Here is a 24,567-nt window from a genome sequence, read left to right as displayed (position 1 = left end):
GAGCCCTGGACTGGTAATCCAGAAGATTAGGGTTCGAGTCCTACAGCTGGCTAACCTTTTCAGTGACTTCCATCTTTCATCGTTAATTTATTAGGCAACTTGAGGCTTTGTATGTGATTGTCCCTTCCATGTTGTTCCAGCCTCAGAACATCAGTTCTCTCTTGATCATGGAGGTTTTGATTGTGTACACAGTTACATCTTCTAATACCAAGGCACCTTACATGCGCAAACAACAATGACATTGATGGGTCCTAAAATGCAAGCGTATATAATGAAAGCTCTAACGTGTCCAGAAATTATATTTAAAGCGAGCGATAAAAGAGAAACGAGCGCTACTTTTCAGCTACTTCACTAAGAAACAGGTAATGCTTCACTAGTACCACTATCAGCTCCAGTTTCTTAGTGAGGCAGCTGAAAAGTAGCACTCGTTTTAGATAAAACCTCTGGACATGTTAGAGCAAACACCTTGCCGCACGAGTTGAATTTGAAAGATGTTATGAAAAGTGAAGTATGTTACAATATATGCCACATGGGAGATATGCCTGGTGTTACTCGTAGTATCCTGTATATGAAATTGACGGGAACAACGTCCTGATTCTTCGCACAGCACATCCTGGAATCTGCCTTCGGTTTCTTATCCCAAGGTATCCATGAATCCAGGTTGTGAACGAGCAATACGCGGTGTATCGGAGTCGTCTGTGTGAAACAATAATAAAGGAGACAAAATATTGATTTGCTTGACTAAGAGCAGAAAACTTTTAGTAACACGCATCCATTTGCTCGAAACGAAAGTGGTACGAAATCACAGCATTTACGACGTATGAGAAATTTTAGACACAGTACCTATTGTCAGATGGCTCGAGAACACGCATGCGACGATCATCACGGCAAAACACTGGTGAATAAACAACCAGGAGCTCCCTCCGTAGACAAATGTCATTGAAGAGTGGGTGATCGGTGATACAATTGACCCCGGCACCCTCACAGACAGCCGACATCCGATCAACAGAACTGCAGCACCGGCGTTCATCGGGTTCTACTGGACTGCAGCGAGTGCAGAGGCATCTGTCATTTCCAAGTGGACAAATGTCAAAATGCTTAACAGTGCACAATCATCATGAGATATGATATGATCGGGATATGGCGTACCTGAAAGTGTCGTCGCTATCGGACGGCTCGTTTTCACTGGCAGCACCTTCACCTGCAGCAGGGTCAAGTGGTAGAGGGTCTGTGGAATAAGGGTCGTCATCGAGCACAATTTCTTCGGAGCTGTAGTCCTCAGAATCGCTTGGAAGCGACGCGACGTCACTTTCGTATTCCGACGATTCCGACATTACGCTTGGTGTCTGCTGGCCGCCTCGCATGCAGATGCCCCGCGGCCCCACCGATCAGCTGTGCGGGGAGAAGCGCTCTCATTGGCGCTGTTGAGCGTGACGTTATCAAGGCGTTGTGGAGAGACGGTGGAGAGGGACCTCATTATGCGTCGTCTGCTCTCTCGATGTATTTCATTAGATTGCTCAGCATATACGCGACCTATTCACTTGGGGTTTTCGCTGCCCTTGTCAGAGGTCACTGAGAAATATTGTGGTACTGAAGTTTCAGAATCGACCGAGATGGATGCGATAGTCCCTTTAAGGGGAGTAAAAACTACTGTACGGAGATATGAGGTAAATTTTTGTTACCGTCATTCAATGACGTCACTTCGTTATTGCCTCTCTCTTTATTGATCAATGGTGCCCAGTTAACGTTCAGACCCAGTGCTTGAAGTCGTTCTGGGCGCGCACTCGCTGAAATGGATTACACGAACGGGCGCATATGATCCACGTAACAAGCGGAAATACGTCTAAGTGGTAACTGTGTAAAAAAGTGTAAAAAGCGCCAGGTCGTTGCAACACTTCATTTTGAAATTGCAACAAATTTGTGGAAATCCTGAAAATGTATACAAGTTCGATGCCAGTGAGCTCAATGGGTCTCAACAACTCTGATACACCGGTAAACAATGCCACCAACCCCCTAGAAACAACTAATAACAACATGGAGTATCCACGGAAGCTATATTATTATCAGTGACTGCATTACCCCTGAACGGGCACTTCGACAATTTTGTAGAGGTCCGAAATGCGTGTTAGCAAAGATGCCCGTTCTCCAGAGCGCTGTAACATTTGGCACACGATCGTCACCTTTCTCTTTAAATGCCATCGGGGACACCTATCGTGACGATACCGAGCCAAACAACAGAACGATTTCAGGAGTAGAAAGTACGTGTCGGCACTCTTCAATCGCTTCCTGCTCAGCGAACACCGGTTTTGAACATGCTCAACAAAATTCTTGAGCGGTCGGTTAACGAGACTGGGCCAATCTTTTTCACGGGATCCCTAAATGCGAACCGCTGGTATAGCGAAATTTCAGATGCCGTGTTTATCTTGTTGATGACCTGCCTCTGGCTGAACGGACCCGCGTATGGTTCCAGGACGATGGGGCTCCACCTCACAGCGCACGGCATGCAGTACAGCTGCTCCGTCAGATGTTCCGGGAGAAGTGGGGTGGCCAATTTGGTCCAGTGTCATGGCCCGCCAGGTCTCCTGACTTAACGCGGATTGAATTTTACCTCTGGGGCCGCATAAAAGACGAAGTATACAAAAGCAAGCCACGATCACCCGCTGACCTGCAGGGAAAATTATTGCTTGGTGCTCGTCGCCTTCCAGATCCGAAATAAAAAGGGCCGCGATAGACACAATTCGGAGAGCCACCTGTGCATTGCAGCCGATGGTGAACACTTCGAACACTTTTAGCCACACATGGTGCATGGCGATATTTTGCTTTCACGCCTTTCGTATTGCTTTCAACTTTCGATTTTTTTTTCTTTTTTAAGTCTCCTATTGTTCAGGGAGACGTATCCTGTTCTGCATTGGAAGTGACGCTAATGATAACCTAATAAAAGTACACATGAAGTGTGTTGAATATGAAGAAACCCGCAGCATGTTGAAGCAAACGAATTGGAAAAAGGAGACTGCTGACAGGCGTTCGTGCATACAACGCGCTCTCTCTCTCTCTCTCACAGACACAGGTTAATGAGAATAAGGTGGTGCAGAAAAACTGCGAGACCGCTATCTGCGGTCATAGTGAAAACTGCTGCGTACAGGAGGAGCGCGTTCACTCGCACCCAAAAGCAAACAAACACACTGAGCAAAACACGAAAAAAAAAGGAAGAACTGCGTGACCCCTAAACTGAAAGGGGACAAAGCTCATACCTAGCAGCGGAGCGCTTCTCTGGGTAAGGCTTGTAACGCTTTCTCTCCTCGTGTGGCGTGTCAATGTAACCTCCTTTCTTCGCAGCTTTGCGCTCAAACTAAGAGCCGTCAAAAAAGAGGCGGAGCCAAGGGCTCATTTCCACGGATTTTCTGCGAATTTATTTTGGAAATCGCCTTTGCGTTACCAGTTGGATTATGTTCTATACTGAGTAAAATGACCAAGGGGAACCCATTTCTGCAAAGAAAACGTTAGGTTGCCTTTGGAAGTTTCAGAGTTCAGTTCAAGAAATTATCTTTTCGTCAATTAAAATGAGATAAAAATGTACCAATATGTGGCAAAATTATTGGCAAAAAAAAAAAAAAAAAGCTCTTGACCGTGTATGTCTCTCCGGGGCGAAAGATACTATACAAGAGAGACATGCCAGATTGTGTACTACCATCGCCAAAGGTGGGTAATAGCAAAACCAAGAGTTATGTTTTCGCCTGATTGTTAGCTTCGTAGCCTTCTTGCATGCTTGTTCAAAAGTCATGCCCTGCGGAAATGCTCTGCATTTTCTGAAGTAGCGAAATAACAGCAGGAAAGATGGTAACTTAAAACTGCTATGACTACCAATGTCTTAGATAAACACGCAAATACATTTTTTTTTTTTGCAAGACGTTTTCCAGAAAATCAGTCTTAGGAAATGATTGAGACCGTTTTGCGCTTTACTTCCAAACTTTCCCATTTAGTACGCGGGGACGTTCAATCACAACTCGCAGGCGACCGAAAGCACATTCATGATTGACTACGGCCATATAAAACCATTTAAAATATGATCCTGATTGGCCGACTCTTAATTGTCGTGTCACGAATTCGATGAAAAGAGTGCTGCAAGACGAAGACAACAGACGTAAGAGACACACCGGTAGAGCAGTGGTGTGTCTCTTACGTGTCTTGTCTTCGTCTTGCAGTGCGCTTTTTACCGTGTTCGTGTACCAGCAAGCCCAAATTTCTTTACTGTTATGTCACGTTGATGAGAAAGGAGGCTCTCTTTGTCTAGGTGGTATTGGCTGTACTCACCACGTTGCTGGTCGCAGTGGTTTCGGTTTTGGCTCATTTGCATATCAAAATTGGGGATTGGATATTAAACGTACGTGTTTCAGGATTTGTTAAATCCGAAATAGCCTGCATCTAGGATAGTATATCCATCTGCTCTCGCTTTTGTATATATAGTATATCCATCTACTTTCGCATATATCTCGCTTTTGCACGAAACCCCCTAGTTAAAATTTAAATAATTAATTTTAGGTAATTAGCCCATCTTGTAGTTGCACATTTTTTTTTTTTTTTCGAGAGGATGTCCGCTTGGCCGTAGAGCTCAACTCGGAAAAGACGTCTATGCTGCCCTCACACTTTTTTCATAAAAATTTCGTGAAAGCTAGAAATACCCTGTATATATAGATTAGGGATCAACGACAGTTTTTGGTAGCATTCATGAAGGGCCATATAATAATAGTATACTAATCAGCCTCAGCTATGTAGGGTGTCGACCCTAACTGTAACTGCAGATGTGATCGCTCACACATAACGCCTGGGACCTTATATGAGCTCCTTACAAAGTAAAGGGCCAGCCTCCCTCGTGCTGGTCAGCATCACGAAAAAAGTGTAGCCCACAAGTTTCCCTTCCACATTTGAAATAAAAGGTGCAAAAAAAACACAATACCGATATCGTATTAAATAATCGCTAATGATTCGAAAATGGGTCGAACTCTCTCATTGCACTTGCTCTTATCTGTGCTCTGTCTTTGTTCTACAGACACTTCACTCCAACGACGACGTAGTAGAACGGCGGCGGTCAGTGATAACGACAACGCGCCTTTTGGCTCAGAATCGCACTGTTCCAACACAGCTTAACCAAAATCTCTGAAACCACCAGTCGACACCAGTGCCGGGGAGCTAGAGTGAGCGAATCTAACTACCATGAAGCATTGTTTGCTGCTTAAGGTGTATTCACGTCTACTTACTGGTAATCAATAATTTCAATGGCTTAAATAACTTACTCTAGGGCTTGGTTGACTTCAGCAGAGTGCAGAGAACAATTATCCACCGTGACGTGAGGTTGTTTCATTATTGATTAATAATGTTATGGATCTCAACGAGCACTGCTCCCCTTCTGCTATCTCACATTTGCCTTGAAGACCTTAAACAAATACTTAATGAATGTTAGGTAATTTGTCATCCATTAGTTACATATTGCCCACGCGACGGCATCTACCTGGGAATGTAACTTAAACTGCAAATATGGCATCTCTGCAGATCTCGTAGCTTTTACATACTCACAGAAGATTCTAGCAGAAGAAAAAGCGAAAACACTGCTTACAGAGCAGAACTTCCATCCCGTGTAGTGTTGAGCATTCACACGGTGTCGAATACCGGGAGCGCCGTACTGCGCACTTAGCAGACGACACCGTCAGTGTCTCTTCCTGTCGTTTGCTACTGAATGTCTTGTGGCTGTGGCGCAGCATATTCCCCATGGTTAGCAGTGTAGGTGAAGACAATGCTGAGCGCTCACGTAACAGCAGAAGGCGATGACATTTTTCGCAACTTCCGCTTCTGGGAATATGTCGCTCGTGTGAATACACGGATAGTGTCGCCGTGAAATGTTCTGATTAATTTGTTCTCCAGGTTCGCACTATTTCTTATGCTCACGTAAAAATGACCCTGGAATGTTGCGCGACGTTTTAGAAAGATGTTCATGGGAATTTCAAAGATTCTCGGAACCAGTCACAGCCGGGAAGCTATGGGGGAGAAGGCGGGGGGAGGGGGAGACAACTGTGCCAGGAAGGTACTTATCGCGCAGCAAGCCGATACAGTGAGTCTAAAAAAATTATTTTTTGACACTTCGGATGCATGCCCATCTATTTTCTTTATTCTTTTAGTGAAGCTCAGTAAAATGCAGATGCTTGCAACGTCAGGTGTACCGCGCCATCAACTCCAAGCTCAGAAGATATTGTCTCTTTTTCGTGGACGATTTCCACATTCATCATCAGTTCTTGTTGTTTTTTGAGGACAGACGTGTAACCGTGTGTTCACACGAGCGATATTCCCCACAATGCTGCAGCGGAACATGCGAAAAACGTCAAAGTTTGCTGCTGTCACGTGATCGCAGGCGCTCAACGTCGTGTCTTCACGTACACTGCTAACCGTGGGGAATATCCTGCGACGTAGTCACAAGATATTCCGTAGCAGACGACAGTAAAAGACGCTGACGATGTCGTCTGCTAAGGGCTCTGTACGCTACAAGGTGGGTGCTATAAAAGGTCACTCACATTCTCGCCTGTGACGCTATATCGATTGAGAGACAGACTTTTGCCACCACACAGTAAATAATTTGTGCCAGAGAAACGTAAAAAATATCGTCGTTGCCACGCACTATGTAAAAAAAGTAATACGACCACGCAGAATTTTGTCTTTGTGCATTGATTGATTTGTAAAAGAAAAAAATGGAGATGTTAGTCTCGAGTCACTCTGGACTGGCTACTCTAGGACGCGTTGTTCTGAAAAGAATTGGAAGCTACACAAATCTATACTCCTTGAAATGGAATGGATGAAAACATCACCACAAAACTTGGCACATTTTCCTATTGGCATTTCCTATGCGCTATACCGATGGACTGAGACGAAAGTTTGCGTGGTCGTATTTATTTTCTTGCAAAGTGCTTTGTAACCAACTCTGAGGCAGTGGAAGCCTTCGCGTCAACAGGGTATCGGTCAAAGAAGCATCGCCTCACGCATGAAAATATTACTGACCTTTTAGAGCGCCCACCCTGTACTTCCAATATTCCGGCACCTTGTGAATGCTCAACATAATATGGGACGGAACTTCGGCTCCGTGAGCACGGTTTTCGTTTTTCTTCCAGTAGTATATTCCGTGAGAATGTCGTTCCTGTGAGCACATGGTATGTCAACCATCATTGAGGTAACCTAGTAGACCTCTTCCAGCTGGTTGCAGTTTAAGTGAAATTCAAATTAGAACGTAGCATTTTGATTATAGGCACTTTGCCGTTTCCAGTTTGCGTGTCAAGGGCCTGAGAAAAACTGAAAGGGAAAATTTCTGATCTTGAAACAAAAATGTGCTTGCACGTCGACATCGGCAGCAGAGTACTCGTTGAACAGAACATTATTGAGAGATTGGAACGCAGTTGTCAGAGTGGCCCTGGGAAGCTTGCGCGCTCTCTCTTGCGTCATGTGTTTGCCGAAGAAGAGTTGCGAGGAAGATCCCTCTTTGGTATGAAGAGCGATGCTCAGAAGGAGAGACCAGCTAAAGATGCCCTCGACCCGATACTCGTCAATGCTGTCATAGGTAAATATGCTTGTCTCACTTTGTTCCTCTGTTTTGTTGTCACATGCTATCGACTTCATTATTGATGGTAGATATTTTATTTTAAATTATTGATGGTAGATATTTTTATCCTCATGGCTAAAACTGCGCATGGTATTAAGTGTCTCAATGTGATGCAGTAGACGAGGAAGTGTAGGTTTCAAACTGTGCAAAGAATTGTGTTGTGGTTGTTTTCTGGAAGCTTTCCACCACTAATGGCGTCAGAGTTCTGTTCTAGCCTGGCTCACAGCAAATCCTTACACACGTCCTTACACCCAGCCCGGGCGCATCGAACAATGGCCCGGCCCGACCCGGGCCCGGACCTTCATATTTTTATGCGGCCTGACCCGGCCCGGCCCTGTGACCCAGTGACTAGAGCCTGGCCCGGCAGGCCCGGTGACCCGGCGAGTAGATCCCGGCGTAGTATTTCCAGCCGCGACGTACGCGTTTCTGACAATTATCAAACAAATTTATCAGTAAATTTATAAGGAGAGAAGGCAAACATACAAGTGATGGCGGTTTAACACCATAACCGCACCAGACCAAATTAAATCCAGAACGTACGCGGGCATGGGCGTTATCGTTACACTGTTAAGATTTTGCGGAGGTAGAGGATGCTGTCGACAAACTCCTTCTCCCAGTCCATACCCCCTCAGCAAGCTTTGCCAAGTGATTGTGAAATACGTGAGGAGTAAGGAGCAATGTAAAGTGGCTTTCAGAATGTTCTAGAGGGTCGAATGATATGCCTAATGCAGTATCCCTTGCTTGTCTTTGCAAAATATCCACAGGAATGACGCAAGCGCATGAGGATATGAACTAATGCATCTCCATTGTGTAGAATTAGCTGCGTGGCCCGGCCGGGCCTGACTCTCGGAAACATATTTGTCGGCGCGGCCCGGCCCCGACCCGCGGTGGTGGCGTATTTTAACAGCCCGGGCCCGGCCCGGCCCGCGGTGCTAGCGTATTATGTCAGCCCGGACTCGGCCCGGCCCGGAGCACCCAGCCAATAACAAGCCCGGTGCGGCCCGCGGGCCGGTTCGAGCCCAGGCTGGGTCGGGGGCCCTGGCCCGTGCAGGGCTCTACTGTAGATTCATGCAGCCTGATGCTCGCAGCGGGTATCGCTTTTCAGGTTGCTGTATAAAACACAATAAATACGTGCTTTGCAGTTGTTATCTTACGACATTACAACGACATTATGAGTATAATATGGGTGGAGCTTGAGTACGGTTCGACGAATGAAACGGACCGGTTGTTGAAGTGGAGGAAGGTAATGCCAGTGTTGCCGGCATTCCGGGCTTTCGGAGCACAGTGTGAAAGAGAGGGTCGCGAAAGCCGTTAAAGCGGTGGAAGAGTTCCCCGTGTTCGCGGCTTTCGATGACGTAGTGTGAACGTAGCATGATGTACTTCGGCTGATACGATGACTCATTCATTCTGAACGACAACACATTATCGTGCCCAAGATTCGCGGACACGTCTCGGTAAAGTGCGCTTCTTGCGAAGACACATGTAGCGAAAGTAAGACAACTTTACGTTCGTACACATGTATAGGTGAGTTGACGCATGTGAAACCCGAAAGGAAACAGGAGGACGGGAGATGTGAACACTTATCACGGGTCACTTCCTTTTCATTGGTGATAACGGGCACTGCGTGACGAGCTTGATAAGGATTTATAATGATAATGATCAACGGAAATCAAAATGGCAGAGTGGGCCTGTTCCCAAGCAGCAAAATGTACTGAAAGTCGAGTGCAATAGGGGTGGACGGGTTGGTGGAAGGCCTTGAACAGACTCGAGAAACTAAAGAACATTGATAAGACACATACCGTCCACCCCTATTGCACTCGACTTTCAGTACGTTGTGCTGCTTGGGTTGGTACCGGACTGAATTAAAATCGGAGCACGGAACACGGACAAGAACAAACAGACGACGCTTGCTCCACTATCAACAGATTTTTTTAATGGCAGCAATCCTTAAATATGAGTTGCTGAGGGGAAAGGGGGAACAAAACCAAAAAAGGCACAGCTAGTGGTACACTTGCGGTGCATGTAATGAAGTGTGGTTGCACACCCGATTTTACAAAAACACAGATAAATGATAGGTTCAGAACACAAACTGAGAGGGAAGTGTTCGAAGCCTTTTTAAGCCGGATTACGACGACGAAGTTCTGTTGTGAGCGCACGCTCAATTCTTCTGCTCCGCCGTCCTTAGTTGATTCTCAGCATTACCCCTTATTTTTCTTATCTCTCGTCTTCCTCGGGAAACCCCTTGTCTGGGGTCCACAGACGCCTCGCATCACCTTGCTGGAAGGCCCACCAGTGCCCTCCTGGCCATGGAGGGGGCAGACGACCCCCTCAGCGGGTCCTCAACGGAAATGGCTAGTGGCTGCGAAACGGACTCGTCTGCGAGCCGTGGCACCGTCATCTCTCGTAAAAGGTCAACGAGCCGCTCAACGCTAACGTCATCCGACGATGAACGACCTTTCCAGGACGTCGTCAAGCGGTCCTGAAAGGTCAACCTGCGCAGCGGTGCTCGAGTGAGCCCCCTGGAGAACTGCACTGTGCTCCTCACGCCCCTGGACCGATCTTCGAACCTCGCTAAGATTAACCACTTCCTGACGTCTGAACTCCCGGCAGGATAAAGGAAATCCGACCCAACTACGCAAAGAATATTATTACAGTCGACGTGGCTACCGCATCTGCGAAAGCGTCTCTCCTGCGACTCGACAGGGTCTGCAACGTTCCAGTCCGTGTCTACGAGCCTCGTCCGTCGAACTCCAGCTATGGTGTCATCCTTGGAATTAACACGTCTCTGTCGGATCAGCAAATCACAGAAGCCATTGTGTGCGACCCCCCGCTCCTCGCGGCGAGGAGGATACGGAAAGATGCTGGGGCTGTTAGGTTGACCTTCCTCGGTCCGAACCCCCCGTTGCACGTAAGCTTCCACCTCCTGACCATGTCGGTACGAGGCTACCTTCCACGCGTACCCCAGTGTGAGAAATGCCTCAGGCATGGGCACGTCGCCGCATGCTGCACCCGGGAGATGGCCTGCCCGAACTGTGGCAAGTCCCATGTAGGCTCAGCGTGCCCTGCGAGCGACCCCACCTGCATTAACTGCAGGGGTAACCACATGGCTACGTCGAAGGACTGTCCCAGATTCAGAGAGCAAATGCGCATCGCACGAGTGTGTTCGTGCTCGAACAGCAGCTACAAAGAGGCAAAAGAGAGGGTCCGCAAGAACGAGCGCAAGAGGAGAAGTAGGCGCAAGCGGTTTGCGAAGGTCGCTGAAGCTCGTCTCCCCCCTCCACCTGCCCCAAAGATGGACCAGCCAGTGTCGTGGGGTGATTCTGACTTCCCCCCTTCCCCCTTTACCGACCCAGGCGGACCCCGTGTCGGACGTGACACCCGACGCAAGCGCTGCTGCCCCAATCGGTCCTGCTGCATCAGCCCGTACCCGTCGACCGCCTGTGGACCGGACACGAGGCGTCGACGCAGCTGCAGTGGTAATCTAGTTGCGCTTTGCGGCGCTGAAAGCCATTGTCGCAGCCTGCCCCGAATCTGCAGCCATTGCCGAGGCACAATCGATCCTGCGACTAGAACAGCCATCTCAACCATCTTTGCCTCCGGCTCAAGGTTCTAAGTAGCCTAAGCCGTTGGCCGCTCCATTGATCGCACGCACGCACCCTGCATGGACAGAAGAGCAACGCACTCCCCTCCCCTGCAGCACCGAACGACCACAGTCTTCGTTCACAAGCCTTCGTTCTAAAACGTCTGATTTTCGCCAGTTCGCATGGCGGCACAAGTTTCCTTTAATGTGTATCTGGGAGTGTGGCATCAATGGACATTTCCGCCTGTCGAACTATATTACCTTCACCTCGCACCCCCCAGACAGGACAAGCCGTGCCGCACTCTTCGTCCGGTCCGACATACCGGCAGTAAAGAGAGCTGTTCCTTGTACAGGAGTGGGCGAGTACGCCTGCTGCACCGTTCGCTTGGCTGAGGTTGTGTTCACCGCCGTCTCACTGTACGTACCGCCGGCTGTTGCTTACAATGTGCGCGAGATCGCGGCGCTACTAGATAGCGTCCCCCTCCTTACCTGCTCTGTGGTGATCTCAACGCACACAATGTCGTCTGGGGAAGTATGCGCACAGACACACGCGGCGGTCGCTTGGCTGCCCTGTTTGAAGAACGCGACCTTCATATCCTAAACGACGGCTCCCAAACGTTTGTGCAGCCGACTCTCCTTTCATCCTGCTTGGACCTGACTGTGGCCCCTACCTCCATTGCGCGGATCTCCAGGTGGCAAGTCGATGCTGACACGATGGGCAGCGATCACCTGCCTGTCCTGGTCAACATTCAGCACTCTAGAACGGAGCGGCGCTCCGCACGGTGCGTCAAGCGTACTGACTGGGCGTCCTACAGATCTGCTCTAGAGACCGACTTTGCAGACTCCATGCCGATGAATGAAAGGGACTTCTGTCAAGCAGTCGTTCGTGCCGCGCAGTCCTCCACCAGCGTTGCGCGGATACCGGAAAAGTTCACTCTCGTCGATGAGGAGTACGAGAGGCTGCGCGCGCTCCGCCGCCGCGCGGAACGACGCGCCCGTCGCACTAGTCTGCCCGAACACACATCTGAGGCGCGACATGTTCAGAAGGCTGTCCATAGGCACCTGGTCAAACTGGCACGTACTCACTGGCGGAACTTTGCGACTTCACTGTCGCCGCGCACGCCGCTGTCTCGGCTGTGGTCGGTGCTCAAAGGGCTCCATGTGCCCGTCTCTCAGCGCCAGCCATTTCGATCGCTTTCGCTTGCCTCCGGGCGTCAGGAACTCGAAATAGCGGAAGAGTACTGCGACCGCCTCGCCTCAGCCCCCACTAACTCACTAGCCTCGTCCAAGGACATCCCCGTAGTTCTGGAGTCGTCGAGCGAACCCCAGGGCCAATTGCCCTTACCAGCTGCATCGGGAAGACTTTCGAGAGAATGGTCCATTCGCGCCTCGCCTGGTACCTTGAAAGTACGGGCTTCTTCCCGCAGATGATGGCCGGATTCAGACAAGGTAGATCTGCCGTTGACAATGTCATCGCCGTCACCTCCTCCGCGCAGCAAGCCCGATCTGAAGGCTTACATACCGCCGCTGTCCTCCTCGACGTGATGAAGGCTTACGACAGCGTACTCCACAGTACTGTTGTGGCGACACTCCAAGAGGCTGGCGTGGGGAGCCGGATGCTGGCGTGGATTCAGGACCTCTTATCGGACAGGTCCTTGTTTGTGCGCACTACGGAAGGGGACGCCCAATCCTTCCCTGTTCGCCGCGGCGTCCCGCAAGGTAGTGTGCTCAGCCCTTTTCTGTTCAACGTTGTCATGGCCTCCCTAGCAGCTCACCTCCAAGACAACGTCAGTATCACCATCTACGCCGATGACATATGCCTGTGGACCTCCGGCACGCGCCGTGACGCGATTCAGCGTCGCCTGCAAGGAGCCCTTGATGATGTTGTCCAGTATCTTTCCGACCGGGGACTGTCTGTTTCATCATCCAAGACGGTCGCCATGGCGTTTACGCCCCGATCATCCCGTCAGTTCCCGATACGCTTTGCAGGTTTGCCGGTGGAGTTCGTGCCACACCACAAGTATCTGGGCATTACCATCGACTGGGGCCTCACCTGGTCCAAACATATCAAAGCTCTGTCCTCCCAGCTGTCTGTCCTCGTCAATGTCCTGCGACGCATCTCTGGAACGTCATGGGGCCCTACCTGCACCGACCTTAAGCTTGTCCACACCTCCCTGGTGACCGGAACCCTGAGGTACAGCCTCCCAGTCCTCCACGCCGTAAGCAAAGCCAATGAACGCGAGCTCCTCAACATCCAGGCCCACAGCCTGCGCGTCTGCTTGGGTGTTCCCAAAACGACAGACACATATCTGGTCCTAGCAGAGGGCAAGGAGTCTCCAGCACACATTCTGCGCGACCTGGAAACCCTCCGCGCCTACTCACGATACCTTACTCGTCATCCCACACACCACTTGCGGGACATCGACCATGACTGCCCTGCGTCGGCATTCGGTGCCGCTGTCCGGCGACTGAAGGTGTCGGTCCCATCAACTGCGTCTACTTCGTCTTACACCCCACCAATGTGGTCGATGATCACACCCACCGTGTACACACATATCCCTGGCATCACGAGCAAAAACGACCATCCCCCGCCTGTCCTGCGGTACCTCGTGCTGGAGCACCTGGAGCACACAGCCAGCGACTGCAAATATATACCGATGGCTCGGTCTCCGCGGGCGTCTCCACAGCAGCACTGTTCCTCCCTTCCGAAAACATCGAACACGCCTTCAAGCTTCCCCACGAAACGTCGTCCACCGAAGCGGAGGTTGTAGCCATTCACGAAGCACTGAAGCTTGTATCCGCTCGTCCACCTGGAAGCTGGACAGTCCTCACAGACAGCAAGTCGCCGCTGGAGGCACTGTCTTCGCCTCGCTCGCAAGTTGTTTCTGACATCCGCTCACTGATCCTGATTGTGCACAACCTCCTCGTCACCTCCGGCCACTCCGTGTGGTTTCAGTGGATGCCAAGCCACATTGGCTTGCCGGGAAACACACGTGTGACACAGTAGCGAAGCGCGCTCATGGCGCAGCTGAGTGCAACACTGTCATCCCGTTATCACCATCCGTCTGCCGCATACACATCCGCCGGCGCCTTTCGTTCGACACCCGCCTTTTCATGGAAAACACTGTCGCAGCCAACACCTTCCTCCACCGCATTGACCCGAAGATGGCCTTCAGTGTGTCGCTACGGCTGTCTGGAAAGGAAGAGTCGGCTCTCCATCGTCTTCGCCTGAATGTTGCCCGTACTCCATCGTTCCTGTTCAAGATCAAGCAGCGTCCCTCTTCGGCGTGCCCCTCCTGCTCCACCGACGCCGACACCCATCATTTACTCTTGACCTGCCCAAGATATGCCGCTCCTCGGACCGCACTCACGCACCGCCTATCTGCCTTGAGGCACAGAGACCTCTCTTTGGCCACCCTACTGGGCCCCGTAGGGCATAAGCAATGGGCTGTTACCAGAGCGTTAATATGCTTCCTGGGTGACTCTGGGCTCCTGGACTGCCTCTGAGCGATCGTGTAGTCATGCCCCCTGCTGCCCATGTGCCGCTTGCGTCTTTCTTCCTCTCTGTTTTTTTTTCTGTTTTTTACAAGGAATAGCAAGTCGACTTCTGCCTGGCTGACATTTCCTTTTTACCTGCCTCTTTTTTTTTGCAATAAACATACCCCCCCCCCTTTTAATCGAGAGATTGGGCAAAGTTAATTGTGTCAGCGAACCGTCTGTGGCACTGACACGTGAATAAATTAAGCTAGAAGGCACATGTAGGACATGAAAAGTGACTTGTTTGGTTTTCCTCCTTTCCCCTCAGCAACTCCTATTTAAGGATTGCTGCCATTGAAAAATCTGTTGATAGTGGAGCAAGTGTCGTCTGTGTGTTCTTGTCCATGTTCCGTGCTCCGGTTTTAATTCAGTCGATAAACGGAAAGCAGCACAGACGAATTGCTGCAGCAGTTAGTACGTGCGCTTCCTTGTCCTTGTCCCTGACTGCTTTCCGTTTATCATTAGGTACTGTTACCAACTGCCTCGCATGTCGACGCTCGCTCTTGACAAGGATTGTTTAAACTATTTCAATGCTTTGAAATGCCACACTTGTTCCAGAGATGTTCAATCTGTTTTTGTTTCCTCGTTAGTGAATGAATTCATTTATTGAAATTACTTGGTGGTCCTTTTATCTGCAGACACTAAAGCAAAACTGTCAATGGCGGAGTTGTAGGGGGGGGGAGGGGAAGGGGTCTTCGATTGTCTTAGCCATGATTATGTACCTCCTCTCAGATCTTTTCCTCCCCCTCCGCACCGGTTAAAAAAAAGCGCGCCCGAAGCTTCGAAATACTACCCGAGAGCTCCACAAAGGCGCACGGAAACAAGTGATCCGCTCACAATCAAGAGGCGCCGCTTGCGCGTGTGCGGAGTTGCTAGCTGTGGGCAAACCACACTGGACGAAGCCGTGCGAATGCTTTTAGCAAGTGGGACATCGGCTGTGTTGCACTGCTACACCGGGCTTGGCTGTCTCCTCCCACCATACCCAAATAATTTAGAGCTATGAAGGAAACAGACAAGTGCCACTACAAGACTAAGTTGTTTATGAACAGTATGCAGCATGGCGATATCTTTTCGCTACACGTCGACAACTGGACAGTCCAGCCACAAAACATGTCGCCGATGGCAACTGCGTTGTAGTTTATTCTAATTTATAATATTATAATCTATATGTCATCTAATATATACGCCAAGCCAGTTCGCTGCTGATATTGTGCAAGCGTTCAGGCCACTGAAAACAAAGAATTACTTCAGCGTAGGCGAGCTGCTTGACCGGGACATGTCTGAAAACAGCACTGATTCGGTGCGGTGCGCCGGTTCATGCTTTTATGAAAATGAAATTTGCCTGCCTATTGACATCTTTTGAACATTCTTTGGTTTCTTTCGCTTTTCTTTTAAATATGCAGAATTTCTTCAGGCAATCATTTCACAGACATTCTTCGTTTTTGTAGACAATTGTCCAAACAACTGCTTTAGACGGCCTTGGGCTTTTCTTTTCCCTGAAAGTCTAAAGGGGTCACGCAAAAGGAAATCTATTGAGTGCCCTTTCGGCTTCCTTTTTCTTCATTTCCAAAAAACAAGTCAATAGGCAGTCCAAAGAACGATCAAAACAAGGACATTCCCAAGGAAACACGAAAACATCGGTGGAAGCATAAAGTGGGTTAGTGTAGCGGTAATAGATTATACAATAGGGGGGTTGTACATTCCTAGAGCAAGAATGAGAGAAAATGACGTGATAGCACATCTTCCCCTCCTCTCCCAACAACAAAGCCAGATCGAGGAGCACTCCTGCAAGGCCGGTACTTAATACTTAGTTATTTGCGCTACATCTTAAAAAACGACAAACTCGCGTTTCTGCCACCAATAGTTATATAGTAGTATAGTAATTATATAGTAATTATAGTAACACCTGATATTTCTTCCTTCTTTTCTTCAATATTGTCATTCTTAGCGCGCCTTTCCTCCTCAATTCCTCGCTCTTGATGACAGTGAATCACGTCGGGCAACATTGTTTGGCTTTCAAGCCGAGCCAATCCATTCTTTCCCCGCTTGATCTTTGCCATGTTTACTTGAGAGCGTTGTAGCACCATTTACAAGTTGTCTGATAATTTAGTTTATTTCGTGTTCCAAGTGGATTTTTGTTTCTGTGAAGTGGCCCGATGTGGGCATGCTGGACGTTCATCGGATCGAGAACCTCCAGAACATTGATGCCGGTTTACGGATACTGCAAAGCGTAGATAATTTGTGAGCAAGAAATTCGCCGCCAAATGGATTTCGAACACAGATGCCTCGAGGCTTATATTATTGCTACAGATGAGTCTTCTAATGCTATATTTATTTCATCATATATAGGGAGGGATAAGCTTAATGATATAAAAAGTATTTGTAGCTGCTTCGTGTAGTGAGCTATATTGCACGTGGTTCTGAGTTTGCGTTCAGCTCAATGTATTTTCCCAGCATGCACAAAGGACTTCAGTCGCATGGTTCACACCCGTCGTATATTGAGAGGGGATGCATAATACAGTTGGGGGTCTTCTTTATACCACTATTTATCACTTTGACGGAGTTACATTACTGGTGTATCCATGGAAGCGTGTGTAAATGTCAAGTACGCGACACTGTAATGGCCACCTTTTGTCCCCATAGGGGGGTAGGCGTACAGGATGTGTGATATTACTCATAATAAATGCAGATGCCACAATGCATTATAGGCCATAAAATATTAAGCAGATGCTATTCTATGTTTTCAGACAAAAGCTCAAAATTGCGCTTTACCTGTAGGAACACTGTGAAGGTAAGCAGGCACCAGCTTACGGGAGATCAAGGAAAGCATCGAGTCGATGATTTCTTAAATGAAGTGTCTCAATAAAGCGCACCTGTTCATATGTGATTTTGCGTTCTTCTGCCTTAATACTTCACAGCAGACTGAATTAAATTTGAGGCCAAGGCAACCGGAGACAACGTAGTATGTGCAGGGAGGAAGGGGGAAGTAATCAAAAGAAAAGCCAATTACTTTCAGTATATGTTCAAACCAAAGCGTGTTGACTTTCAGAAGGAAGTCTAAAGGAAGTCCAGAACGGAAATGTTTTTGAAATCTTTTGGACCTCTCATCATATGATAAAAACTTGCAAGTTCGGAATTTCCTGTCCGCCTCTGTGTTGCTTGTTCCTGGACGTCTTGGATGATGACTCTAAACCTGTCTCTGCGTGAGATTTTTACTTTATAAGGATTACTGGTACATTTCTACAAAATTGCTGAGCAAGCCCTGCATGGTCGATTTCTGATACAAGTGCCTTCAAAGCTACCAGAAACAGAACGTTAGGCTTGGTGATCTCCCGAGTGAATTCGAACTTCTTTATCAGAAGCAGGCTAACCCAAAGCAGTCGAATGCGGCTCGCGTAGTTCCTCCATGGCTGAGTGTGGCACGCGGACACGAATCAGTTTGGCACCCCTCGTGTACACTATAAAAACACACAAAAAAGAAGGATTATCGTATACCGCCATGGTGATACAAATAATGGGGTAACGTTATTTCAGGCTATTGACAGTACTTTATCGAAGTCCAGTACAACGCAACCTGGAGTGTTCGGAAAAATAGCAAGCGTGCACTGTTTCAGGCGCAAAACATGCCGCTAAAATAAGCAGGCAGTTGCACAGAACAATGCATATCTACGAGCATTTGCTTAAAAGAAGGATCAGAAAGCGCGCTTCTGGCAATGTATTGTCAAGTTCTGCACAGATACGTCGCCATGATCGGCTTGAAGTCAAGAAAACGCAACACGATTATATACGCCAGGTCCCAGTTGTACTCGATTCACTTATGTGAGTTCAACATAGAGGCATATGTCTTACTCGATGACATTTACATTTTGTTCGTGAATGACGCTGCCGGACTGCGGAGGCGCAACGGGTCGACCATGCGCAACTTGAGCATGCTGTCGCCGAGACAAGGGTACCCATGAAGACAAAAAGAAAAATTGCCTTGCGTTCGCTTCTCCTAAATAGAGGTATATAACGTCGGTAGACGAAATATACGAGGTCGCAGTCAACCCACCAAATCTGATAATGGTGGCAACCAAGCCTCCTCGTGCTGCTGCGAGGAAAAATTAAGAAAAAGTGTGAAACAAAAAAATAAGCATACATTATACATGCAAAACAGTGACGGTCAAAGATAAGGTAAACATTAAAAGGTAATCATCGCAGGACAGATCACATGGTAATAACGGTACACAATAGCCATCAGAATTTTGTGCATCTTTTTGCCGCCATAATGCCACAAAGAGTTTTAAAAAATTGATACTAAGAAGAATAGAGCGTTCGATTTCTCAAACACGAAAATCAGGGCAACGCAGTACACGCAGCATTGTCAGTGTCTGCAGCACCAGAAATGTTCTTCAGTTTCTTTGGTCGTGAAAGCACACCTTTACTGTTCAGATGTTTTTATCAAACCCGTCTTGGGGTTCTGGTTATGAGAGGGGAATGTGCGTTCAACTCTGCCAACCCCCCTCCCCTTCGAGCTCCATTCCTCCCCCCAGCTACACGTGCTTAGACGCACAGTGGGCTTTCCAACATGCGGAAGTGTCGTTAGGCTAAGGCTTCTTAAGTCTGCTGTCTTACATTTTAATGCCCTCGAGAACAAAATTGGCTCGCTACATATAGATATGCACTTTAGGTTCCAAACATGATCCCCCTAATTGTGAAACTGCGGTGGAAAATTACCTAAAGCGATAGCTGTTGATGTATATGAGACTGCGAGATCTTGATGGAGCGCGAACTCTACTTCCGTCCCATTGCGAACAACGTGTAATATTTCAAACGCCAGGGGATTATAGATATACGGATAATTCTTTTTCGGCTTAATTTCTTGTCGATAGACCTCAGAAGATTCAGTGTGCAACCAGTGAAAAGTGTCCCCATTCTCCGCCAAAATAAAATTATAAGTTTCTAATGCATTGCGTCTATGGGTGTAATGCAGGCGAAGCACACTTTAATTTTTTGTCCCCAAAACTTGGGCATGGCAATGTCGAAAACTGTTTTATCATCTTTATGTCTCAACGATTGAGTCATGGCGAGGAAGCTTTTGACAAAGAGATAATTAAGAATATTCAGGAGGTTTTCAACCAGCTAGGCAGAAGAGTCACGCTCACGTTTGAGCTTCAGAAAAGCTCGATGCTGCGGTTCTCGAACCTGAATGTATTGGAACAACCAAATCGTTTATCCTGTCCCGTTCACGAAGGATCTCCTCCAAGTGATTGAGACTGAACTTTTCGTTATTTCATATCGCGGTAAATATATGGCTTTCCTATGATTCGTCTCACGGTCCCGCGCGATGGCGACTCGTCAAATTTATTTGAAATCCCTGCCGACCGAAACAACTCTTATGTGCCGCCACGTGACGGTTGAGGTGCGCCAGCATAGGAAACAAAATAATAATAACGAGAACGAAAGGCATATTCAGCTCAGTTTCGGGCCCAGTAACAGTCGTACCATCTCAAGCTAAAGAAACTTGGGGTTCTTGAAGAATACATCGGTTTCGATAACTCGTGCTTACGACTGTTGGCACATCTGTGTCGTTGCCCAGCTGCGTAAATAAGACGTCAGGACATGGCAAGTAATGGTTTACATCCGCATGCTTTTGATAGTTCTGTGGAGCGAAGTAAACGAGGTGTTCACACCACAATTTGCGGGAAAAAACTGAGGGTTTATTCCAGTGGCGGTTGCCACCAAAAACGAAAGTGGAAGAACGTGCAGCGTGCAGGCCGCGGCTTAACGATGGCGATGTGGGCTGCTACACTGCCTCCCCCCCCAGACTCCGAGAGGAGCGGTCAGCCCAAGTGACATGTCTGGTGGCGCTCAGAGAAGGCTGAGTGGGGAAGGGAGGCGGGAGGGCTACTGGTGGCTCGGGTGGCTCCACAAAGGCTGGCTTGAGTCTGTCCAGGCTCACGGTTTCTGTTTTGCCATCAACCGAGATGGTAAAAAACTTGTCCGAACGCCGGAGAACGGGGTGAGGGCCGGTGTAAGGTTGCTCAAGCGGGCGGCGGACCCTGTCACGGCGCATGAAGACATGCGAGGCAGAAGACAGCTGCTGGGGGACAAAGAAGGATCTGGGCGAGGGAACACGGGGTGAGGCAGGACGGACGTTTGCGAAAGCGCGACGAAGCGTGTCGACGTAAGTTCCGGGGGGAGTGGAGACCGCTGTTACGTCAAAGAAGTCAGCCGGGAGCCTGAGGGTAGTGCCGTACACCAGTTCGGCCGCGCTGCAGCCGAGGTCGGCCTTGACGGATGCGCGGATGCCAAGGAGGACGACGGGCAAGACAGATGACCAGTGGGCGGTGTCCTCGTGGGCCATGATGGCACCCTTTAACTGGCGATGCAGGCGTTCTACCATACCGTTTGAGGCCGGATGGTAGGATGTGGTGCGAATCCGTCGCGTGCCCAGGAGTTGGAGGAAAGCGGCAAAAAGCCTCGCTTCGAACTGGGCGCCACGGTCCGTGGTGACGACAGCTGGGGCTCCGAAACGGGCAACCCAGGTCGAAAGGAAGGTCGAGGCGACAGTGGCGGCGGTGGCGTCGGACATGGGGGCCGCTTCTGGCCATCTGGTAAAACGATCGACGGCAGTTAGGAGGTATCGATGTCCAGCAGAGATGGGGAGGGGCCCGACTATATCAATGTGGACATGTTCGAAGCGGGAGTCCGGGGGCAGAAAACGTCCCAGTGGTGCAGACGTGTGCCGCGTGATCTTTGACCTTTGACACGCGGAACAGGCGGCTACCCAAGATCGGATATCTGCGCGCATCTTCGGCCATACAAAGCGGGTAGCAATAAGTCGCTGTGTTGGGCGCGCTCCTGGGTGCGATAGGCCATGTAGTGAGTCGAAAACTGCGCGGCGGAGGTCGGGTGGCACGTAAGGACGAGGTGGAGTGGTGCTGGTGTCACAGGAGAGTAGAAGGTCTGTGCCGGGAACGGGGAAGTCGTCAAGACGCAGAGATGTTGTCGAGCTACGCAGGGCCTCAAGCTCGGGGTCATTGTGCTGGGCGCGGGCTAGAGCTTCTGACGATAGCGTCTGGACGGTGGCTACGCGACTCAGGGCGTCTGCTGGACCATTTTCCGATCCGGAGACGTGCTCAATGCGAGAGGTAAATTCGGCTAGAAAAGCGAGGTGGCGCGTCTCACGAGGAGAATAGCGGCTGCTGGCCGATCGCAGGGCGTATGTCAACGGCTTATGATCAGTTAGAATGGTGAAATCCCGGCCTTCCAGGAAGTACCGGAAGTGCTTGACTGCGAGGTAAGCGGCTAAGAGCTCCCTGCCGAAAGTGCTATACCGCGTCTCCGCGGGCTTCAGGGCCTTTGAGAAGAAAGCAAGAGGTCGCCAGCCTGTTCCGACGTGCTGCTGCAGCACGGCGCCGACAGCTGTTGCGGAGGCGTCGACAGCTGTTGCGGAGGCGTCGACAATAAATGCGGTGGCTGCATCGGGCGTGGGATGGGCCAGAAGGGTTACCGATGACAGCAGCGACTTGATGGACGTGAAGGCGTCAGAAGCAGCGTCGGTCCAAGAGAGCGGAAAGGAAGTGTCCCGGGACTTCCGCTTGCGGCTCTTGCGACCGCGGGAAACGTGGTCTTGGGACAGCATTTCTTCGAGGGGGCGGAGCGTGTGGGCACAGTGTGGGACGAATCGCCGATAAAAGTTGACGAGTCCTAAGAAACGCCGGAGCTGGCGCACGGACTGAGGTTGAGGAAAATCGAGGATGGCGGCGATCTTCTGCGGAAGCGGAGATATGCCCTCGGCAGAGACAGTGTGACCGAGGAACTCTAGAGATGGTACTCCGAACTCGCACTTCGCGACGTTGACGATGATCCCGTGTGCAGCAAGCCGTGAGAAAAGTAGCCGGAGGTGTTCGATGTGCTCGGCAGGGTCTCGACTGGCAACAAGGATATCGTCTATGTACGCGAAGACGAACGGCAGGCCTCTGGTAACGGTGTCTATGAACCTTTGAAATGTTTGGGCGGCGTTCCGAAGGCCGAACGGCATGCGGACGAATTCGAAAAGGCCGAACGGGGTGGTAATGGCCGTTTTCGGCACGTCTTCGGCGGCGACGGGTATCTGATGGTAGGCCCTCGTAAGGTCAATTTTCGAAAAGGTTCTCATGCCGTGGAGGTTGCCGGTGAAGTCTTGAAGACGCGGGAGGGGATAGCGGTCAGGAATGGTAACTAGGTTTAGGGCGCGATAGTCACCGCAAGGCCTCCAGTCCCCGGTCTTTTTGGGGACCATATGGAGAGCCGAGGACCAGTTGGCGGAAGAAGGGAGAGCGATGCCGATCTCCAGCATGTGCTGAAACTCGGCCCTGGCAATCTTCATTTTCTCAGGTGCCAAGGGGCGTGGTCGAGAGAACACTGGTGGGCCGTTCGTCACTATGTGGTGCACAACCTCGTGGCTCACGGGCTTCGTCCAGTCCGGAGACTGCGTGAGAGATCGGTACTCGCGGAGAAGCGCAGCATAGGGAGCACGAACGGCTGGAAGGGATGTTCCGCAGAGGTCGCGACAAGGTTGTGCGGCAGATATGGCGTGGACGCAACAAATTTAGCCGGCTCGAGTGACGGCATCGCGCCTCTTCCCGCCAAGGTCGAAGCGGTCGTGAAATACCCGGAGCCCCAATCTTTCCGCCAGCTCAGACGTTTCCTCGGGCTCATCAATTTTTATAGACGTTTTATTCCGCACTGCGCCCACACACTACGCCCGCTGGAAGAACTCCTCCGCGGCGCCCACCACGGTGCGCGTACTCTGACGTGGACCGAACCAGCCCGCCAGGCTTTCCAGGGTATCAAGGCCAGTCTTTCTCACGCGACACTCCTTCACCACCCTCAGCACGAAGCCCCAACAGTCCTAATGGTCGACGCCTCGGGAGTTGCAGTCGGCGCTGTTCTCCAACAGAAAATCGATGACGTCTGGTGCCCCATAGCGTTTTTCTCGAAGGCCCTCAAACCGGCAGAGGTCAAGTACAGCACCTTCGGAAGAGAGCTCCTGGCAGCGTACCTGGCCGTACGCCATTTTCGTTTCTTTCTCGAAGGCAGGAAGTTCACTCTCTTAACCGACCACAAGCCCCTGACTTTTGCCTTTCGATCTGCAAGCACCCGCTACTCCCCGCGGGAAACGCGCCATCTAGCTTTCCTTTCGGAGTTCTGCACCAACATCGTGCATGTGAAGGGCTCAGACAATAGTCCCGCTGACGCACTCAGCCGCATCGACGCCATACACGGCACGACTTGTTCCTCCGAGGGCATTGCTCGAGAGCAGCAAGCGGACGCCGAGCTCCAAAGCCTCCGGCAGTCTTCCTCCTCTCTATGCCTTGAAGATTTCGAAATTCCCGGTTCCTCCCTCCGTATCACGTGCGACACATCTACAGGCCGACAACGACCATTCGTGCCCTTGTCACTCAGAAGAACTGTCTTCGAGTCGCTGCACCGCCTCTCGCACCCAGGAATTCGCGCCTCACAGAAGCTCGTTGCTGAGCGTTTCGTATGGCCCAAAATGCACGCGGACATACGAGCCTGGGTTGCTTCCTGTCCTGCTTGCCAGACCACCAAAGTCTTTCGCCACACCACAGCTCCTGTAGGACGTCTCGCCCCTCCCGACGCACGTTTCGACGTGGTGCACTTGGACATTGTCGGGCCACTGCCACCTTGTCAAGGGTTTCGCTACCTACTGACGGCGGTTGACCGCTTCACGAGATGGCCTGAAGCCACACCAATGCCTGACGCCTCAGCGCGAACGGTCGCTTCCACCTTCCTTTCATCGTGGATCTCTCGGTTTGGTGTCCCA

The 24,567-nt window shown here is 50.1% G+C and overlaps 1 protein-coding gene and 1 long non-coding RNA gene across 8 annotated transcripts in view; both read right to left on the bottom strand.

Annotated features, from left to right (window-relative positions):
* The window catches only part of LOC135374478 (caspase-7-like), a 319,855-nt gene that overhangs the window by 23,311 nt on the left and 271,977 nt on the right, over positions 1–24,567 (bottom strand). The gene's annotated exons all lie outside the window — the stretch shown is intronic.
* On the bottom strand, positions 18,054–18,850 carry LOC135374469 (uncharacterized). Its single transcript, XR_010416916.1, has 3 exons — positions 18,805–18,850; positions 18,617–18,747; positions 18,054–18,211 (listed from the first exon to the last, which is right to left on the bottom strand). It is a non-coding gene; the product is annotated as an uncharacterized LOC135374469 (long non-coding RNA).

This window comes from Ornithodoros turicata, unplaced genomic scaffold (genome assembly GCF_037126465.1).
Source record: "Ornithodoros turicata isolate Travis unplaced genomic scaffold, ASM3712646v1 Chromosome65, whole genome shotgun sequence".
NCBI classification, from domain to species: domain Eukaryota; kingdom Metazoa; phylum Arthropoda; class Arachnida; order Ixodida; family Argasidae; genus Ornithodoros; species Ornithodoros turicata.
The sequence above is the reverse complement of the archived record's forward strand: the minus strand, read 5'-3'. Positions and strand labels throughout refer to the sequence as shown.